The sequence below is a fragment of the Pleurodeles waltl genome, chromosome 1_2, assembly GCF_031143425.1.
Source record: "Pleurodeles waltl isolate 20211129_DDA chromosome 1_2, aPleWal1.hap1.20221129, whole genome shotgun sequence".
NCBI classification, from domain to species: Eukaryota; Metazoa; Chordata; class Amphibia; order Caudata; family Salamandridae; genus Pleurodeles; species Pleurodeles waltl.
In genome coordinates this window covers 1,315,932,264-1,315,952,379 of record NC_090437.1, presented here as the reverse complement: position 1 = coordinate 1,315,952,379, position 20,116 = coordinate 1,315,932,264, and positions in this window count along the sequence as shown.

Below are 20,116 nucleotides of genomic sequence, written 5' to 3'. Positions count from 1 at the left end.
CATCAAGGTACCCACTCTGCCATCCACTCAGCCACCCATCCATCCATCTAGACACTCTGCCATCCATCCATCCATCCCTACACTTTACTATTCATTCATTCTGTCATTCATCCATCCACTCTGCCATCAATCCATTCATTCATCCATCCATCATCCACTAATCCATCCATCTATTACATCATTATTCCAGCATTAATGATGAGCTTTTGTCTCCTGAGTTTCAGACAGAAGAGGCCTGAAAAGAACACCACCCCTGCTGTAGCTGCTAAAGCGGGGGGTTCATGGCGTTCCTGCTCTATGCAGAGTAGGTTCCAGCTTCAGTGATCCAGGGTGCAGCTGGGTCCGTCTCGGGAATCAGGGCTCCAATTTACTGTCCTGAACCCTTTAAACTGGCTATCATGCAAATACTAACAACACCCTCAACACCCCCTCACAGCACACGTCACACAAGCACCATCGCCTTCACCCCACCTTACACCACATGCCACAGCAAACCCACACATCAACACCCACTTGCATGCATGCTTCTCAACCCACAGTCACTCAGCAAACGTACAACCGAAATATGGGATCTGCTGAGCAGCGACACACCCAACATCCTCTTCTTCACAGAGACCTGACTCAACCCCTCATTCGCTCCAGACATCGCCACGGCAGTCCCACCGGACTACAGGATTGCTCAACAGTACCGCCTTCTCAAGCCAGGAGGAGGACTCGCTATCATCTACAAGGAATCCATCAAATGCACAACATCCACAGAGAACGCCACCTCATTCATGGGACACCTGCACTTCAAGCTGTAAATCTCAGAAAACTTCACCCTGAACAGGAACCCTTGCCTACAGACCACCCGGACCACAAGCCACCTTTACCATCCTCATCACTAACTTCATCACTCCGCTCCCCATCAACTCCAGAGCCCACATTCTCCTCAGTGACCTCAGCTTTCACCTGGGAGACTGAAACGATCCCATCTCCACAGCACCCCTCGAAAGCTTGAGCAACATCAGACTCACTCAGCTTATCTCAGAACCAACAGCGCAGGACACACACTGGACCTTATCTCCACCACAAGCGACAGCATCAAATACAACTCCACCACAGCACTCATAACGACCAACCACTTTATCATCCACTTTCAAGTCAACATGCCTACCAGGTTCAGCATTCCAAGCTGCAGCTGGGGCAAAATCGCATAAGCAGACTGGTTCAGCACCCAAGTATGGATCAACCTAGACCCACAAACAACCTCGACAAGGACATCAACCACTTAAACAACTGGATCAAGAACTGCATGGACTCCCTTGCACCAAAAAGCAGAGTAGATCATGCAGGAAGGCCAGCTGGTACAGAGAAGACTGCCGAGACAACACTGTAAACAGATAGATTGGAAATGGAGAGCCAGCCACAACACCACTGACAGAACTACCAACAAGGCTGTACTCAGACGCTATTCTTCTCAAATAAGAGACACCAAGAAAAAGCACTAGTGGACTGCATCAAACAAAGCTCCAGCAGTTGAAAGGAGAACCTTTTGATCATTAAGTATTTCACCTCGGCCTCAGCCACTGTCACCAACATCGCTGCCTCCCAGCAACTCTGTGACAACCTATTCAACAAAATTGTAAACATCTACAACAATTATGCACACCAACACAATCCCAGATAACTCATTGCTAACCTACCCACCACCAACCAATACAGCCACCTGACCAAATGAACAACCCTCACCAGAAACAACACAGCGGCAGTCCTGCAGACCATCCATTCAGGGGTCCCAATGGACCCCTACCCCCACGACATGCACAACCTGGGAACATCTCCAATCAGCACCACCCTCACCCACATCATCAACACCTGCATCACATCTGCCACTTTTCCAGATGAATGGAAACTTGCAGAAATCAATGACCTCCTCAAGAAGCCCACAGCTGACCTGAATCAAGTGAGCAACTTCTGACCCATCTCCCGTCTTCCCTATCCAGCCAAAGTGACTGAGAAGGCCATCAACAAGCGACCCACAACCAACCTCGAAACTTCACCAGCTTCTAGACAACACTCAATCAGAATTCATAAAGAACCACAGCACCAAACAGCACTCATTGTGGCCACTGATAACATTTGAATCGTCGTGCACTGAGGAGAAACAGTGACTCTCATCCTGCTCGACCTCTCTGTAGCCTTTGACACTGTCTCCCATAACACCCTCTTCAGAAGACTCAGAAGTATTGTCATTCAAAAATCCGCTCTCTAATGGATCTGTTCCTTCCTCAAGGGAAGAACCCAAAAGGTCAGGCTGCCAACCTTTACATCAGAGACCAATAAACTAATATGCAGAGTCCCACAGGGATTGTCCCTCAGCCCTACCCTTATCAACATAAACATGACACCAGTTACCAACATCATCAGATCACAAGATGTAGGAAGCTGGCCTGGTGCATGGTGGGTATTTACACCTTATACCAGGTCCAGGTATCCCCTATTAGTGTAGTGTAGGCAGTGTCTAGAAGCCAGGCTTTCTAGAGGTAGCTGTGGATGAACAGCCAAGGCTTATCTAGTAGACATGCAAAGGTCATGTAATACCACTGTAGTAACAAAACACTTAGACACATGAAAGAAAACACTCAGTGGTATGAAAATAAAGATTCTTTGTTACAGTAGCAGTACCAAAACACTAGATAGACAATACTCCAATAGGAGGTAAGTAAACACACCAAATATGTACACTAGTAGTCAGAAATAGGCATAAATAGCAGAAGAAAATAGTGCAATAACAAATAGACAATAGTGACCCTAGGGGGAGCCCAAACCATATATTAAAAAAATTGAATTTGAATGCTGGACCCCCACCTAGGTAAGTGGAATCTGTAGAGGGGAGCTGGAGAAACTGGGAAGCCCCAAAAGGTAAGTACCACAGGGCCCTCCAGCAACCAGGAAGAAAGGAGTAAGTTGCTGGATTTTCCCTGAACCACTAAAGGGAAGGAAAATAAGGATAATGTAACACCCAGACGAGACTGCAAGAAACCAGTGGTAGATTCCTGAAGAGGAAGACCTGAAAAAGAAGGGGATCAAGTCTAGAAGTCATAGAAGTGTCCGGTGGGGGCAGGAGCGACTACCCACCCGACGGTAGGATGAAGACAGTCAGCAATGCAGCCTTGGAGTCGGTGAAGAGTTCCTGGGGGATGCAGTCGACGACCAACGCCGGATAGAAGATTGCAGTTGGTCAGTGGCATGGAAAACCCACCAACAAACCTTGGCAAAGGCAGAAGTCGCGCTAAAGCAAAAGTGAGCTGCCGGGCACCAGTAAGGTCCAGGAGGACTCAACCCATGGAGGGGAGTCCTGGGGAACCCTCAGCAAGGTGGAGAGTCCACAGAAGAGGCAGCCCCCACAGAGAACCCACTGGACGAGGAACCAGGAGTCGCAGAGGAGCCCACGCAGCACAACTGAAGAAGGGTCCCACGCCACAGGAGAAGCACGCAGACGGCTGTGCGTCGCAGGGAAGGGTGCTGGGGCTACATAGAGCCTGAAGGTCCCTTGGAGGAGATGCTAACAAACCTTGGTAGCTGCAAGAGATGTGGTGCACGGGGGCAATGTCCTGCATGGGAAGACAAGGGCTTACCCTCACCAAAGTTGAACAGCTGGTAGAGAGGACCAAGGGGACCACTCCAGACCACCACCAGTGATTCAGGATCCACGCACCTCAGGATGAGAGGAGATCAAAGCAGTCAGTCATCATTGCAGTTGGTGCCTACAGATGCAAGGACGTGACTCAGTCACTCCAAGGGAGATTCCTCCTTCATTCTCATGCAGACTGAAGACTTGCCGTCCTCAGAGGATGCATAGCCAGGGAAATGTTATAGAAGCTGGAAGGAGCCGTGGGAACAATGTTGCAAGCAAAGTCTTCTTTGTGGATGCAGATTGTCAGTTCCTGGAGGCCCCAGTCGCAGTTCCAGTGGCCGGAAGTTGAAGTAGAGGTTGCAGAGGAATCCTGCTGGAATCTTGCAAGCCGCCTCTGAGGACCCACCCAAAAGGGAAACCGTGAATAGGCCTGAAAGGGGGATTGGTCACCAAGCCAGATGAGCACCTCTCAGGAGGGGGTTCTGACGCCACCTGCCTGACCTGGCCATTCAGATGCTCCCAGAGGCCACCTTGGATTCAAGATGGCAGAATCAAGGGACCTTCTGGAAGAGCTCTGGGCACCACCCCTGTGGTAGTGATGGACACCCCAGGGGGGACTTTCCATTGTCCAGTTTGGTGGCGGGGCAGGGACTTCCCTCTCTCCCACTCTCACCCTCTTCCTCCTTTCTTGTTTCCCTTCTTATTTCTCCTGTTACTTCTTCTGCTCTGTCCACCTTACACTTAAAGGCACCAGCGAATAACAGTAGGACTACGGTATATGAGAGTGTGGATGGGTGAAGGGCCCAGTGGTAGTTAAAGGCTCCAATGGTGACACTGGATCATGACCCTAATAAGAGTAGCACTGGAACAAAGGCAAGGGTACCCTTGGGTACTACATACTCTTAAACAAAGAATCAGGAGTAGTTGGGTAGACTGGATGGGACCGGCGCCGCCATGTTTAAAGGGTTGCAGTAAGACATCTCAGTCAGTTTAGCCTAGCCAACCCACCCTTGTTGTGATGTCTGTATTATAAAGGGCCGCATAGTCTTTCCCTAGGATTTCTTTTACGCCACATGTTCTGTGAGGTACTTTACTGTAGATCCAGGTTCAAGTTAAATGTCATGTTTTGTCATTTCCTGCAACGTCATCATTATGCAAATTAGCACATTTGAAACCTGAATATTCCTATCTCACTTTGGTCGTAGAAGGTTGGCAAGCGTGCATTAGTACCCATATGTTAGGTTGTGATTAAACGTCTGATGTCTCCGTTTCTACAGGAATTGAAAGAAGGTTTTAATTGATATTGCACAATGTTCAGATGAAAAAAGTAGCCAACTGCCCAGGGAGATATCGACCACAGTGTGTGAGCCTTCAAATGGTGGTTCTGAAGGTTTTAGGATTTATAACTTTGGAAAAGTGGTTTTACGTATTCCCTATCACTAGGCTGGGTTTAGTTAATGTTGGGGCTTGGAGTCGCAAGAAAGAAGGCTTAATGCAAACTGAATAATACTTTACCTCTGTTGTAATGGTCTAAAAGGACTTGTGACATCCAGGTGGGTATGGTTAACAAAAGACAAGGAATAGTGCACAGTTTCCACACTAACACCTGGGAGTAGCAGGGTTGAGGTGACCATGGTCTGCGGGGTGCATGAAGATTTATGCGTATGGTGAAACTGGTATATTGTTTTCATCTTATCAACTATGGCATTTTCTGAGAGTTGAAGAAAGTTTTCCCAGTCAGAAACATCTGAGATGTCACACAATTTAGGTATCGCACGTATAGAATAGTTTACATCGAAATCAAAGTGTCTGGAAAGTGTTCCTTAAGGCTCTTTACAGAGCTACAGGTGAAGATTATGTCACCATGTCTCTGTCTATTGCCTATTGTAAATCTTATTTTTCAAACTCAAGAAAGTGAAGACATGATACTGTGTATTGGCGGTATTCTGAGAACAGAACATCAGGTTCTGCTGAGATTTAACTCCTGGGATTTATTTGTAAAGCAACCCGATTTAATTGCTTTAAATAGAAGGCCTTAGGTGGTCGAGAGAGTGTGACCCTCCCCACTTCTCTGTGTCTTTTTAACAATGTCATATACAAGATTTACTAAGGAATTTGTCCATTACCTCTGGATGTAGAATATAGCACCTAGACTGCACTTGCACATGTAAAATATAGATTGTGTGGTGTGTGTGTGTGTGTGTTTGTCACCTTGATCAAGGATACTGGCTCTCACTCCTATTGGCCAAGGGAGATACAGGTTTCAGTAACATGTAAAATACCTAAGTCCTACTTCGATCTTTTTTGTTTACAATTCCACATTTCCAATTACATTTCCGTCATAGAGAGGCAAGGTTCCATTGGTTTATCTAACACACCTCAAATAATTCCAACATATAATCTAAATAAATGTACACACAGATTAAAAATGTAGTTCCAAATTATCTATATAGTCTTCCAGACGTCCAAGAAATTCCACCTCCATTTGGGAAATTTGGGCTTCTCAGCTTCTGAAAGCCAAGAAAAATCTCGATCTTTGAAAGTGGCTGTAAGCACAATTATAACACAAAGAAAGTTGTATTTTCTTCCTACCTCTTCATAATACATGCACATTTATGCCATCTACAAAATACATAAACATAGTAATTATATGTATTGGTGTCTCTTTGGGTTTGTCGATTAATAATGAAGCTGGGCATTTGAATGGTGATCAGACTGAACCTCTTCTATGGTCACAGATTAACCCAAGCCAGCAGAAGGCTTGTCTGAGGAATGTCCCACCTCAAGATAAATCTCCAGGTCTTCCTGGGGCCTGTGTTTGATCTCTGAACATACAGTATTTTCCTCTGCATAAGTCTCTAGTCTGTAAAGTCAATCATTGTGTATATAAGCTGGAAATTCTGAAATGTCTAAAAGTCCTTTAACTGTCTATACCATGGGCTCTGTCATCAAACAGATTCACACTTGATGCCTAGCCTTCAATACAAATACTTGCATCAGTGGATAATGTTGACATTTGCTGCAAGAGCCCATCCCCTGATCGCAATTAATGGTCTATATATCCATTCATACAGTCCTATTCTTTTGTGGAAGATATTTCCAAGCGGAGTTACAAGTGGCAGAAGTTCATTTCTAGAATATGTATGGCTTTCCTATTCAATTCTATTCTTTAGCGTAGTAAGATTTCTGTATCAGGACAACCTTACTGTGCCTCACTCACTTATACACGTGCATTTCTATACAAACCACCAAGGCCAGTTTGCTAGAGAAAGAGCACGGATCAGATACACCAATTGGATTTGTCATGGTCAAAGATTTACCTTCTGACTTGGTTTCTGAAATGAAGTTGAAAACCTCCAGTGGGTCAAGGTTGTAGGATGTATCCACCCAACTCCCCCTGAAAATGAATAGCTGGTAAACCAAATCCCACTAAAGACGTTGGATTGGCGGGAAAAGCTCAGAGCGGGAGAAATTCAAATTTTGCAGGCGTCTTAGCCCTACTGCCGGATGCATTCTTTCAAGCCTTCATGAGGTAAGGCTTCTACCTTCGGACTTCTTTTTACGAAGCTGAAAATCCCTTAGCAAGGCCAGTGTTGAGCTGTTTCTGACAAAGTCCTCACAAATTCAGCCACTGTTGCTACAAAGTCATCGTGACGCCCCAGGGGTCTTTGAAGTCCAACTTTTCGAAGTTTCTGGAGCAGCTCCTCTTGGTACTTCTAAAGCTCCCAGGACATCATGCAAAGCACTTAGGGGCCAGGTCTCACTCTTGCAGAGGCCACCAGCAGGGATCAGTCCTGTTCCAGATGACACTGGTCAGCTGGGCACCTCAGGCAGAAGGGCCTTCTGCAGCTTGTTGTGTCCCTGTTAACTTTTTAGTACTGAGCAGAAGTGGGAGGAGACACTAGCCATTCATGTCTCCACACACACGTCTCAAACAGCTGGTCTAGCTGTCTTCTGTTCTTCCATAGTCCAGAGTGTTCCGATGAGCTGCAGATGAGGTGCCAGCTTTGAAGCTTTCACTAGCCAATGGATTGAGGTAACTTCTACACACTCTCTAACCAATGAGAGAAACAGTTCTCAGGAGAAGGGCAATATTGTTTGCTTTACTGCAAACTATCCCACAGTGCAATATTATTAGGCAAACCCAACATGGCAGAATATTTCTGTACCTGGAAGAAGCGTGTGTGCCAGCGTAGAATGTACTTAGGGAAATTAGCAGTTCCCTCTTCCTCAGCTACTCCAATCTGGTTCTGGGATCAGCTTCCCCTACAACTGAGCTGGTACCAAACTAGCAATAGAGGGCCTAAAGAAATTACTTTTCTTCCCTAAGGCTTCCTTTACACTTAACTGTAGGAAGCTGGCTATCTATGTAGTGTACCAATGTAGGGGTACACTATGCAGATAGTACAGGTGGCCCTTACTGGAAGAAAGAGGTTTAAAGTAATAACCCTAAATGGTCTTTTTTGTGGTAGTGTGGGGGACCAGTTTAGGCTTAAGAGAGGCTAGTGCTAAGCATTTGTTGAACACACAGAAAATCAATAAATGAGACACACGCTCAAGAAGAAACTCAGAACCAATTTTAGAAAAACACTTTTGGATTATGTTTCAACACCAGAAAATCTTCAAAGTAGTTAAGATCTGTTGCAGAATTATTGTTCACAGTAGGGTAAGTAAAATACACCAATGCTCTTTTACACATTAATGACTTTCAACGGGTAAAGTACATGTACTGCATACAGGTAGTTGCAGGAGTATCTTGGGGATCCCAATTAGGTCAGAGGGTGCTAAAGGTGCACGGTCACAGAAAACACGAGTAGTTCAGTTTTACCTGCTCTGGGGCGTCCGGGTGCAGAGGTACTGGATGGGTTGGGTGACTTGTGCAGTGCACGGTTGACTTAAAGGGGGGTCACCTGGAAACAGACTGTAGAGGGGGACTTGGGACAAGTCTGGGAGCTCTCAATGGGAGGCTCGGTCAGGGAAGGTCCTGGGAGCAGGGGAGCACCGTCGGTTGTAGTGGACATGAGCAGGGGAGCTCGGGTGCAGAGGGTTTTGGTCGGCAGGTGCTCCTGCATCAAAGATGCCCATGGTTCTTGGTTAGGGGGGGGAGGGAAAACAGGACAACTGGGCCACTCTTGGTGCTGGCCTCTGCGTTGCTGATGCCCCTGGATGGCTGGTCAGTCTTTGCGGTGTTGGAATCTGGATTGGACTCAAACAAGCTTTCATTGCTGCAAGGCATCCAGTACTCCGGGAATTGGTGCAGAATGGCTCAGGTGAGTCCTGGCATCTTCTCACTTGGTGGGGAGATGGATCTGACCTCTTGAAGCACGGTGTCCACCACCTGATGCGGCTGCTGTGTTGGTGGACCCGGTGGTAAGCAAAACATTTTGCCGGACATTGCGGTTGGTGCCTGCAAGCTGCATGGAAGTGGCTTCTCCACTCCAAGAGAGATGCTAATGGCTTGGCGAAGTGCTGGAGGCTCTCAGAGGCTTTAGGAATATGCACAGCGGCAGGGCGAGTCAGGTTGTCACGATTGTCAGAACAGGCGAATGCAGGCAGACAGGGTTTGGTGCCAAAATCCACCAACAGTTCACAGTTCTCACTTCTTCGGTTCCTCTTTGTTCCCCTCTTTCTTTAGTCAGTCAAATCTGTTCTTCTGGTGTCAGGAGACCTCCTAAATATTGAATTTAGGAGTGTTAAGAGGAGTGTAGAGAAGCAGCTAATGGGCTACTCACCCCTGGGGTGACTATACCCCCTATATGACCACCTCCTGTTGGAAGAGGGCATAGCCCTGCCCCAGAATTCCTAGTTCCACCAAAATCAAGATGGTGGAACTCTTCCTCGAATATCCACTTCATATAGCCCTATATAAGGGTGTGGCTAGCCCAAAGGTGGAACATGCCTACTGTCTAATTAATTTTCCCGCCTTTCCTGGTGGCAAGTGGGCCCCAGGCTGGGGGTGGCCCCTCCGAGGTCTGGGGAAACCGGGGTCACATTCCAAAGGCCACAGGGACTTTGAAATCACTGGCATTGGTATGCAGATTTACTAGCCATCCTGCTAGAGTAGGTGATAACATCTTCCTCCGGAGCAGGCATTCTTTCGGGCCTCTGAGAGCACAGGGGGCTGGGGGTCAGAAACATGTCTGTGGTGGTGGGCTGGTTGACACCAGTCAGCCAGCACACTAAAAGCCCAGTAGGTTTTTACGGAGCATCTCTAAAGTGCCCTCTGGGTGCATGTCATAAAAAATCCAACACTGACATCAGTATGGATTTATTAGGACGAGGTTTTGACACTAAACACCGTAGGTTTCATTGAAGCAATTATGTATCTGGGTAACTCGTATTGACCAGTGCCCAGTACATACCTTAAGATGGCTTCCCTGTTCACATGCATTGTCTAGTAATTGAACTAGACATCAGAGGAGCATATCTGCTCATGCAGATATGTCCTCACATTAAATATAATGCACCCTACCTTAGGGCTCTCAGGCCTGTCATAGGGGTGACTTACATATATAAGATGCAGTAACTTGGGCATGGCAAACAGTGTGCCATGTTGTGTTTCACTCATTGCCTGCACCATGACACGCAGTCTGCGATGGAAGGCTGTGTGCAATATTTAGGGGAGTCCCTTAGTGTGGCACAATACATGCTACAGCCTTTAGGGACCTTCTTCAGTACCCAGGCCCTTGATACCAGGGGTCTCATTTACTAGGGACTTACAGAGGTACTAGAGTGTGGGCCAATTTTACACAATTAGTCCCTTTACCTTGTTTTAGGAAAAGAGCTTTGGCACTGGAGACCTGGTTAGCAGGAACCCAGTGCACATGCACTCGAGAAATCTCAGTACCAGTGGCAAAAAGTCAGGGTGACAAAGTCAAAAGGAGCACTTTCCTACATTAACTATGAATGGACAGGACTCACCCTGGTCCCTTTCAAGTTAATGACGTTCCTGAACACTCTCAGCAACTCTTTTTGCGTTGATATCCGTCATGTACCTCGCTTCCAGGTCATCCTTTGAAAAGGCCAGATCTATTGTTTCTACTCTGAGAGCAGTGTTCACAACTAATTAAGAGGAAGCACTGGCAGGCCAGCTGCCAGAAGGTTAATGCTAATTAGTTTGCCAGAAGCTTAGAGGGGTAAAGTGTAATTTTTAGAAGTCACTTTTACTAAATATTTACTAATAATCTGACTTCACCCTTGAATTGGATTTTGAATAAATATTTAAAATAGTGGTTTAATCACCTCTGTATCTTATCCACATAGAGCAGATTATTGTGTCTGAATTTTAGTGTTTCTCATAGGACTGCTACAGCTGTAACATTCAAAATAGCTTTTGGGGGCTAGTAAATGTAGGTACATGCTAACATTAAATTCTTGCAAGTACTTCTTTTTAATATTAGGCACCCTATCTTGCTGTCTAAGGTCTACTTAGGCGTGACATAGAGGGTAACAGTTAATACTTAAAAGTAAGCCTTTTCATGTCAAAAAGGGTTATTTTATCAGGTTCGCCCGCAGACTCAGCAGCTGCGGCATTCAGGCTGCACAGGTAGGACTGGATCCCTGTTTTCTTTGTCACTTTTGTGGATAGCACAATAAGTACCGCAGTCCACAGGAGACATTTAACTTTCCATGCCACCGATGTATTTTTCCTGTGTGATATAATGTAGCCTTTCTCTATAGTTAAAAGTGTCAAGTGGGTGTTCACCAATGTTACCACGTTTTAGGGGTCAGAGCACATAGACAGAGACCTGGACAGCAGTGCAGAGGTAAAAAAATCAGCAATACCAGTGAGCAAAAAAATAAATAAAATGGGGATGACCACTCAAAGAAGAGGCTCTTTTTCACAGCGGGCAAAGGAACGATAAACTGGATGCCGCCTAAAGTAATTACCAGTGATTGAGATTAATTCAAACATTCCAGCCATTATGTTTTTGTGTACCTTAGTGGAAAAACGTAAGTGCGACTGGTATGCATAGACATTAGTCCTGTGTCATAGGACTAAAGGTAAACCACATTCAAGAGTTCCAAATAGGCCAAAACTGGTCTAGGGTTGCTTGTTTTCCAGTTCAGAGGGGACCTTACCTCGCAGTTCACTCTGAACCATTCCTATGAGAGCGGGATCAAGGATGCGTACAGTCGGTTCCTATCTGAGATGGCAGAAAGAGCAAAAAAAACAATGGACTGTGGATTGAAGCCCAGGCAGAACTGGCATTAATGGACCTTCATAGATCATACAGCCTGATCTGGCCCATGGAGCCACTGTGGAATATGAGCTGTTGTTTTTGGGCCTCGGACAGTCTTTGCCCAGTGAGCACTCTGTTTTGTGGAACCAGAAGATGTGGTGTTGCATCCTCTCGTCCCCCACGTGTGCTGGCAGAAATGAAGAGTGCAAATACAGGCAGAAGGAGTTATGCTAACACCAGTCGAGAGTGGTATGGTTCACATTTTTTTAACTGCATTTACAATTCCAATGGAAGAACTCTCTTTTGTCCAAGATTGCCAATGACATTTCATTTTCCAAATGCGCTGCCTGGATCAGCAGTCTGCTCTAACAAGTCGTTTCATGAAAAATACTTACATTATTTGGCCAATAATGGTGCTGTCAAAATGAATTGTTGCTGCAAGGGTGATGCAGCTCTTCAAGCTGTGGACCAGGAGGCTGTTCAAGATTCATTCATTCCCCTCAGTGCTACAACCTAATCTAGAGGAAGTGTGTGACTCTTCCTCCTCCCAGCCACAGTGATGTTAGGTCATACACTTTCTCCCTCAAACACAAACATATTCACTTCCATAGTTGTTCTACAGGTACATGAGGTACAACCAAATATTACAATTATATATTTGTATCCTAGGACATCCCACATCTTGTCATCCATAAAGAATAAGGAAGAAAACTGGGACATTCTGGTTCACTGGTTCCAAACATAAGCCACACAGTTCTTGAAAACACAAGAAGATAAAAGAGTAAAAGGGCCTTGGTGGTCAAGTCCTAATGCCCTCACTTGCAGATGATTTCTTTGAATGAGTGGGATGTTCCTGTTTTCCTCTTTGACCATAGGACGTTAATGTCAGTTGAGCAGGCTATATCCTAACTGCTGGCACAGAGAATGTAGCTGACCTCCACCACAAAAAGCCTTTTACATTTCCCAGTCTCAAACATTGTGACTATTTAAATGTCCTGATCTTGAGGGGGTGCTCTCCCTCAAGACATTTAAAACCAGATTTATATCTTTGAAAAAATGTGATTATGAAAAGTTAACCAATGAAGCCTCTTCTGGCTACTGTAACATGATTGTCTTTTGTTACCACATTTGCTAATCTAATAGCAGCATTTTATTACTTTTTAGCATTTTCATGAGCAAATTACGTGGCAGCCACACACATAACACACTACAATAAGCGATACAGGAGTTGCTTCAGGAAGAAAGTTAATGTGCATAGCTTGTGTAAAGTTAGGAAAAAAGTCCCAGTGTATGTGAGGGTCAAGGGATATAGGCCCTCATTATGGCGGTAAATTCCGAATACTGCCGCAGTGACTGCCGCCAACATACCGCCACGGAGGCGAACATCCGTCCGCCAGATTGTGACACATACACACAAAACTGAGAGAAAACAGTCACAACCAGAAATCAGCCAGACCCACTGAACATGATAAACTGTCGGAACTACAGCCATACCGTTACGCCACCAATACTATGCCTTCCAAATAATGACCCACGAATCACCACAGCAGACATTAAACAACAGTAAACCATTAGCGGTGCACACACCACCAAGGCGGTTATGGCCACCCAAATACAAAACAAGACAACATTGGCCAGAACAAAAAACCCACACCGGACACAATTACACACACCCCACACACTCACCAGTAGGACTGTAAAACACACACCCCCATCACCCACAATCCTTTGCTAACACTATATTACAATAGCAACATTAAATCCAACTTCACCAGTCAGCAGGATTTTGTATTACCATTCTGGCCATACTAAATATGACCTTGTTACTCCTTTCAGATCTGAATCTACCACTCAAACAGTATATGGGGGTAGCCCTAATGTTAGCATATGAAAGGAGCAGGCCTCACAGCAGTGTAAAACAAATTTAGGATTTGTACACTACTAGGACATATAAACTACACAGGTACATGTCCTGCCTTTTCCCTACATAGCACCCTGCCCTATGGGTTACCTAGGGCCTACCTTAGGGGTGACTTATATGTAGAAAAAGGGGATTTTTTAAGGCTTGGCAAGTACTTTTAAATGCCAAGTCGAATTGGCAGTGAAACTGCACACACAGGCCTTGCAATGGCAGGCCTGAGACATGGCTAAGGGGCTACTTATGTGGGTGGCACAACCAGTGCTGCAAGCCCACTAGTAGCAATTAATTTACAGGCCCTGGGCACTTGTAGTGCACTTTACTAGTGACTTATAAGTAAATTACATAAGCCAATTGGGTATGAGCCAATGTCACAATTTTTTAAGGGAGAGAACATATGCACTTTAGCATTGGTTGGCAGTGGTAAAGTGCGCAGAGTCCTAAAACCAGCAAAAACAGTGTCCCAAAAGTGGAGGGAGGCAGGCAAAACATTAGGGGACACCACCCTAAAGCTGTCAGGTCTAACAGCTACAGTTTGCAGCGCTAATCCAAAAGAGAACTAAACACACATATCACAATTACCAATTCATCCGACACACACCACGCACCCCAGCGCATCACACATCACCCTCTGCACAACCTACACACACCACACAACACCCATGTCTCCACAAAGGCACCCCCGTTTCACAGATGAGGAGTTGCGGGTCATGGTTGAGAAAATATTCAGGGTAGAGCCACAGCTGTTTGGATCACAGGTATAGCAGATATTCATTGCCAGGAAGATGGAGCTGTGGCAGAGGATCGTGTGCAGGGTGAACGTCGAGTGACCACATCCACGCACAAGGGACAACATAAGAAAGAGGTGGAGCGACCTACGAGGGAAGGTGCGTTCCATTGCAGCAAGGCACCAGCTCACCATCAGGAGGACTGGCGGTGGACCCCCACCTCCTCCCCCACAGCTGACAGCATAGGAGGAGCAAGTCTTGGCAATCCTGCATCCTCAGGGACTCACTGGAGTATCCGGAGGAATGGACAGTGGTGAGTCAACATTTACTACCTATCACCGCCCCCCCTCCCCATGCCTGCATGCCATCTCGACCCCTCACCCTGACCACGATCATCCCACTCCATCCCACACAGTGCACCACCCCAATTACCAAACCTAAATGCCAAGCCCTGCATGACTTACCCACTGCATGCACATTCCTTCCAGCCCTGTATGTACCCCCACCACCAATGCATGCACAGCATGGAGAAATAACAATCACACAATACATCACCATACACAAACAAAGGTGGCAGGGCAACAGAAATAATATTGGGGAAGCTAGTGATGCAGAATATGTCACAGACATGTAGCATAATACAAGACATACATCACCACAGGTGCCCCACCCAATCTCAGCGGTGAGGAGGTGCCACGGCTACCCAGTCCCCCACCAGAAGATGCCCCCAGTGATGACAGCAACTCCAGAACTCTGGATCTGGATGAACTCCCTGGCCCATCAGGGACCAATGGTCAGTCGGCTACCCCAGCCCACACCCAGTCCACTACAGAGCCTCCCCCCTCAGAATCCAACACCACAGCAGCCACCTAATGTCCCCAGACCTCTGTCCCCAGGTGTAGGAGCCTGGCCTGGCTTATAGTGGGTACCTTGTGGTACTTACACCTTGTGCCAGGTCCAGTTATCCCTTATTAGTAGAATAGAGGTGTTTCTAGCAGCTTAGGCTGTTAGAGGTAGCTATGGCAAAGCAGCTTAGGCTGAACTTGGAGACATGCAAATCTCCTACTATACCACTGGTGTCATATGCACAATATCATAAGAAAACACAATACTCAGAGTTACTAAAAATAAAGGTACTTTATTTTAGTGACAATATGCCAAAAGTATCTCAGAGGATACCCTCACATAGGAGGCAAGTAATATACACAAATTATATGTACACAACCCCAAAACAGGTAAGTAACAGTAAGAAAAGTAGTGCAAACAATGTAGAATCACAATAGGATGCAATAGGTAGACCTAGGCCTAGGGGCAACACAAACCATATACTCCAAAAGTAGAATGCGAATCATGAATGGACCCCAGGCCTATGGGAAGTTGTAGAGGGTTGCTAGGACTGTGAGAAAACAGTAAGGGTGTCCAAAATACCCCACCCCAAGACCCTGAAAAGTAGGAGTAAAGTTACCCTACAACCCCAGAAAGACAGTATAGGCGTGATAGGGGATTCTGCAAGAACCACAACTGCTACCAAAGCACTGAAGACGGATTCCTGTGCCTGAGGACCTGTAAAAGAAGGGGACCAAGTCCAAGAGTCACGCAAGTGTCCAGGGGGGGCAGGAGCCCACTAAATCCCGGATGAAGGTGCAAAAGGGCTGCCTCCAGGTGGAAGAAGCCGAAGATTCTGCAACAAAGGATGGTGCCAGGAACTTCCCCTTTGGTGAGAAGATGTCCCACGGCATGCTGGAGGTTTCAGAAGTGTTTCCACGCAGGAATACCACAAACAAGCCTTGCTAGCTGCAAGAGTTGCGGTTGAGGATTTTGGGTGCTGCTGGGGCCTAGGAAGGACCAGGATGTCGCCCCTTGGAGGAGACAGAGGGGGCGCTCAGCAACTCAGAGAGCCCCCACTGAAGCAGGCAGCACCCGCAGAAGTACCCGAACAAGCACTTAGAAGATCTGAGGACATTGGTCGACTCAGAGTCACAAAGGAGGGTCCCACGACGTCGGAGTCCAACTCAGCGAGTTGTGCAATGCAGGACGGAGTGCTGGGGACTCAGGCTAGGCTGTGCACAAAGGAAGTCCTGGAAAAGTGCACAGAAGCCGGAGCAGCTGCAAATCACGCAGTACACAGGTTTGCTGTCTGGTGTGGGGAGGCAAGGACTTACCTCCACCAAATTTAGACAGAAGGGCCATTGGACTGTGGGAGACACTTGGACCCAGCTCCTGTGTTCCAGGGACCACGCTCGTCAGGATGAGAGGGGACCCAGAGTACCGGTGATGCAGAAGTTTGGTGCCTGTGTTAGCAGGGAGAAGATTCAGTCGACCCACTGGAGATTTCTTCTTGGCTTCCAGTGCAGGGCGAAGGCAGACAGCCCTCAGAGCATGCACCACCAGGAAACAGTCGCGAAAGCCAGCAGGATGAGGCGCTACAATGTTGCTGGTAGTCTTCTTGCTCCTTTGTTGCGGTTTTGCAGGCCTCCTGGAGCAGTCAGCGGTCGATCCTTGGCAGAAGTCAAAGAGGGAAGTGCAGAGGAACTCTGGTGAGCTCTTGCATTCATTATCTGAGGAATAGCCCAGACTAGAGACCCTAAATAGCCCAAAAAGGAGGTTTGGCTACCTAGGAAGGAGGATTGGCTACCAAGAGAGTTAAGCACATATCAGAAGGAGCCTCTGACGTCACCTGCTGGCACTGGCCACTCAGAGCTGTCCATTGTGCCCCAACACCTCTGAATCCAAGATGGCAGAGGTCTGGGACACACTGGAGGAGCTCTGGGCACTCCCCTTTCCTTTGTCCAGTTTCATGCCAGAGCAGGGCTGGGGGATCCCTGAACCGGTGTAGACTGGCTTATGCAGAGATAGGCACCATCTGTGCCCATCAAAGCATTTCCAGAGGCTGGGGGAGGCTACTCCTCCCCAGCCTTCACACCTATTTCCAAAGGGAGACCTCTCAGAGGAAGTCCGTTGTTCTGCCTTCCTGGGCCAGGGATGCCTGGACCCCAGGAGGGCAGAAACCTGTCTGAGGGGTTGGCAGCAGCAGCAGCTGCAGTGGAGGCCCCGGAAAGGCAGTTTGGCAGTACCCGGGTTCTGTGCTAGAGACCCGGGGGATCATGTAATTGTCCCCCCAATGCCAGAATGGCATTGGGGGGACAATTCCATGATCTTTGACATGTTACATGGTCATGTTCGGAGTTACCATTGTGACGCTGTACATAGGTAGTGACCTATGTACAGTGCACGCGTGTAATGGTGTCCCCGCACTCACAAGGTCCGGGGAATTTGCCCTGAACGATGTGGGGGCACCTTGGCTAGTGCCAGGGTGCCCTCACACTAAGTACCTTTGCACCCAACCTTCACCAGGTGATGGTTAGACATATAGGTGACTTATAAGTTACTTAAGTACTGTGGTAAATGGCTGTGAAATAACGTGGACGTTATTTCACTCAAGCTGCACTGGCAGGCCTATGGGTGGCAAAAGAAATGCTGCAGCCCATAGGGATCTCCAGGAACCCCAATACCCTGGGTACCTCAGTACCATATACTAGGGAATTATATGGGTGTACCAGTATGCCAATGTGAATTGGTAAATTTAGTCACTAGCCTGTTAGTGACAAATTTGGAAAGCAGAGAGAGCATAACCACTGAGGTTCTGGTTAGAAGAGCCTCAGTGAGACAGTTAGGCACCACACAGGGTACACATACAGGGCACATACTTATGAGCACTGGGGCCCTGCCTGGCAGATACACTAAAACAACATATATACAGTGAAATATGGGGGTAACATACCAGGCAAGATGGTACTTTCCTACACAGTGTGAATGCAGGGGTGCGGGTCAAGTGTGTGCCTGATGAGGGGCTAATGCAGTTGGTAGGCCATATGTGTGACAGGCTGGATTGTCTGGTTCATGGTGTTCCACTGTTTGTGTTTCCTCTGCAGGTCAGCGCCCATCAGAAGAAAGGGTTGTGGCGTACCATCCCCAAGAATGTGAGAACCCTGGAGGTCTATAGCAGGTGGAGCATCCACTGCAAGAAACGGTGGGAGGACCCGAGTCGCTGCGCCCAGAAGACCGCAGAGGCCCAGTTGGGGAGGGCCTCCCAACAAGGGAGGGGTGCCTGTCGGACCCTGACCCCCCTGATAGCCCGCATACTGGCGGTGGCCTACCCGGAGCTGGATGGGCGCTTGAGGGAATCAGTGCAGCCACAAGGAGGTGAGTACAGTGTGGTTTGACAACCATCTCTGTTGCCTAGCATGGGATCTTGGTTGCAGGGTACTAGTCAGTGGATGCCCCAATATGCCAGTTTAGACACTGCTGCGTGTTCAGCTTAGGTTTCTAGGGTGAAATTCATGTTTATGATAGCTAGGTAGCTGGCTTTCCATGTGAGACAGGGCTCAGTTGGTTCCAGTTGGTGTGTAGCTGGCAGTGTTTGGCTCCTACCTGGTATGGTACTTAGCCAATGGTATGCCAGTGTGGTCCATACTGCCCATTCTCAGTCTCAGTGTGTGACAGTGATGTATATGCCATCTGTGCTGTTGGCGCTGTGATTGACCCTGTGCTCCCTTTCTTTCTCCCTCCTGTCTCCTTGAGTCATCCTGTCCATGTGTGCATTAGCATCATCTGGCGAGGGAGCAGGGGCACCGGCGAGTGAGGGAGCTGCAGCCCACGGGACCCAGGAGGCAGAGTCCACTGACGCCGAGGGGACCGCCACATTGGGGAGAGGAGCAGATAGCATTAACTCTGGCTCCTTCGATGGAGCTCTCTGGTGGTGCCTGCGGACCCCTCTGGGACCACCCCAGCTACAGATTCTACCGCCACCACTGTATCAGCACCGCCCTCCAAGTGGCCCCCCACTAAGTGGCCTGTGCCCGCCCACCCAGGAGGGTGGGCATCTCCTTCGCCTCAGGCACCTCAGGCCCTCCCCCAGCCAGCCCTTCTGCCCTCAGTGAGCAGGCTATTGACCTCCTGAGATCCATCTCTGTAGGGCAGTCAACCATAGTGAATGCCATCCAGGGGCTGGCATCCCAGATGCAGCAATGCAATGCCTTCCTCTGACGGCAGCCAGTGTCCCTGTTTCTTCCGTCCCCCCTCCAACTACCGCTTCCCACTCCCAGTCTCCTCACCCCAACGCAACCCACACATTCAGACAAGCATGCACACAAAACATCACACAAGAATCGCACAGACAAACACAGGCAGCACACTTCAGTCCACAAGCACTCACAAAGCCAACACCCACATTCACACACAACATCATCCACTGTCTCCCCCTCCTCCTCCTCCCTCACAGTCACATCCACACTCACATCTGCATGCACTGCATAAACAGTCCCTGAACCTGTCACCTGCACAGCCTTGCACCCAGTCACCACAACAGCAGACCCGCATACATGCACCCCACACACCACATGCGCAGTCACCACCACCACCATCACATCATCATGCAGCACACCCACCTCACTTGCAGACACCACCACAACATCCATCCACACGTCCTGTTTGTCCTCCCCCACCTGTCTGCCCCCCTCCAAAGACACACAAACGCTCATGCTTAGACCCCCAACAGCCATCCACCTCAAAAACGCACACTATCCATGCACCTACACCCAAGTCCAGCTCACCTCCTCCTCCTACAACCACAACCTCTACCTCCACTCCCATCCTTCCTCCCACATCC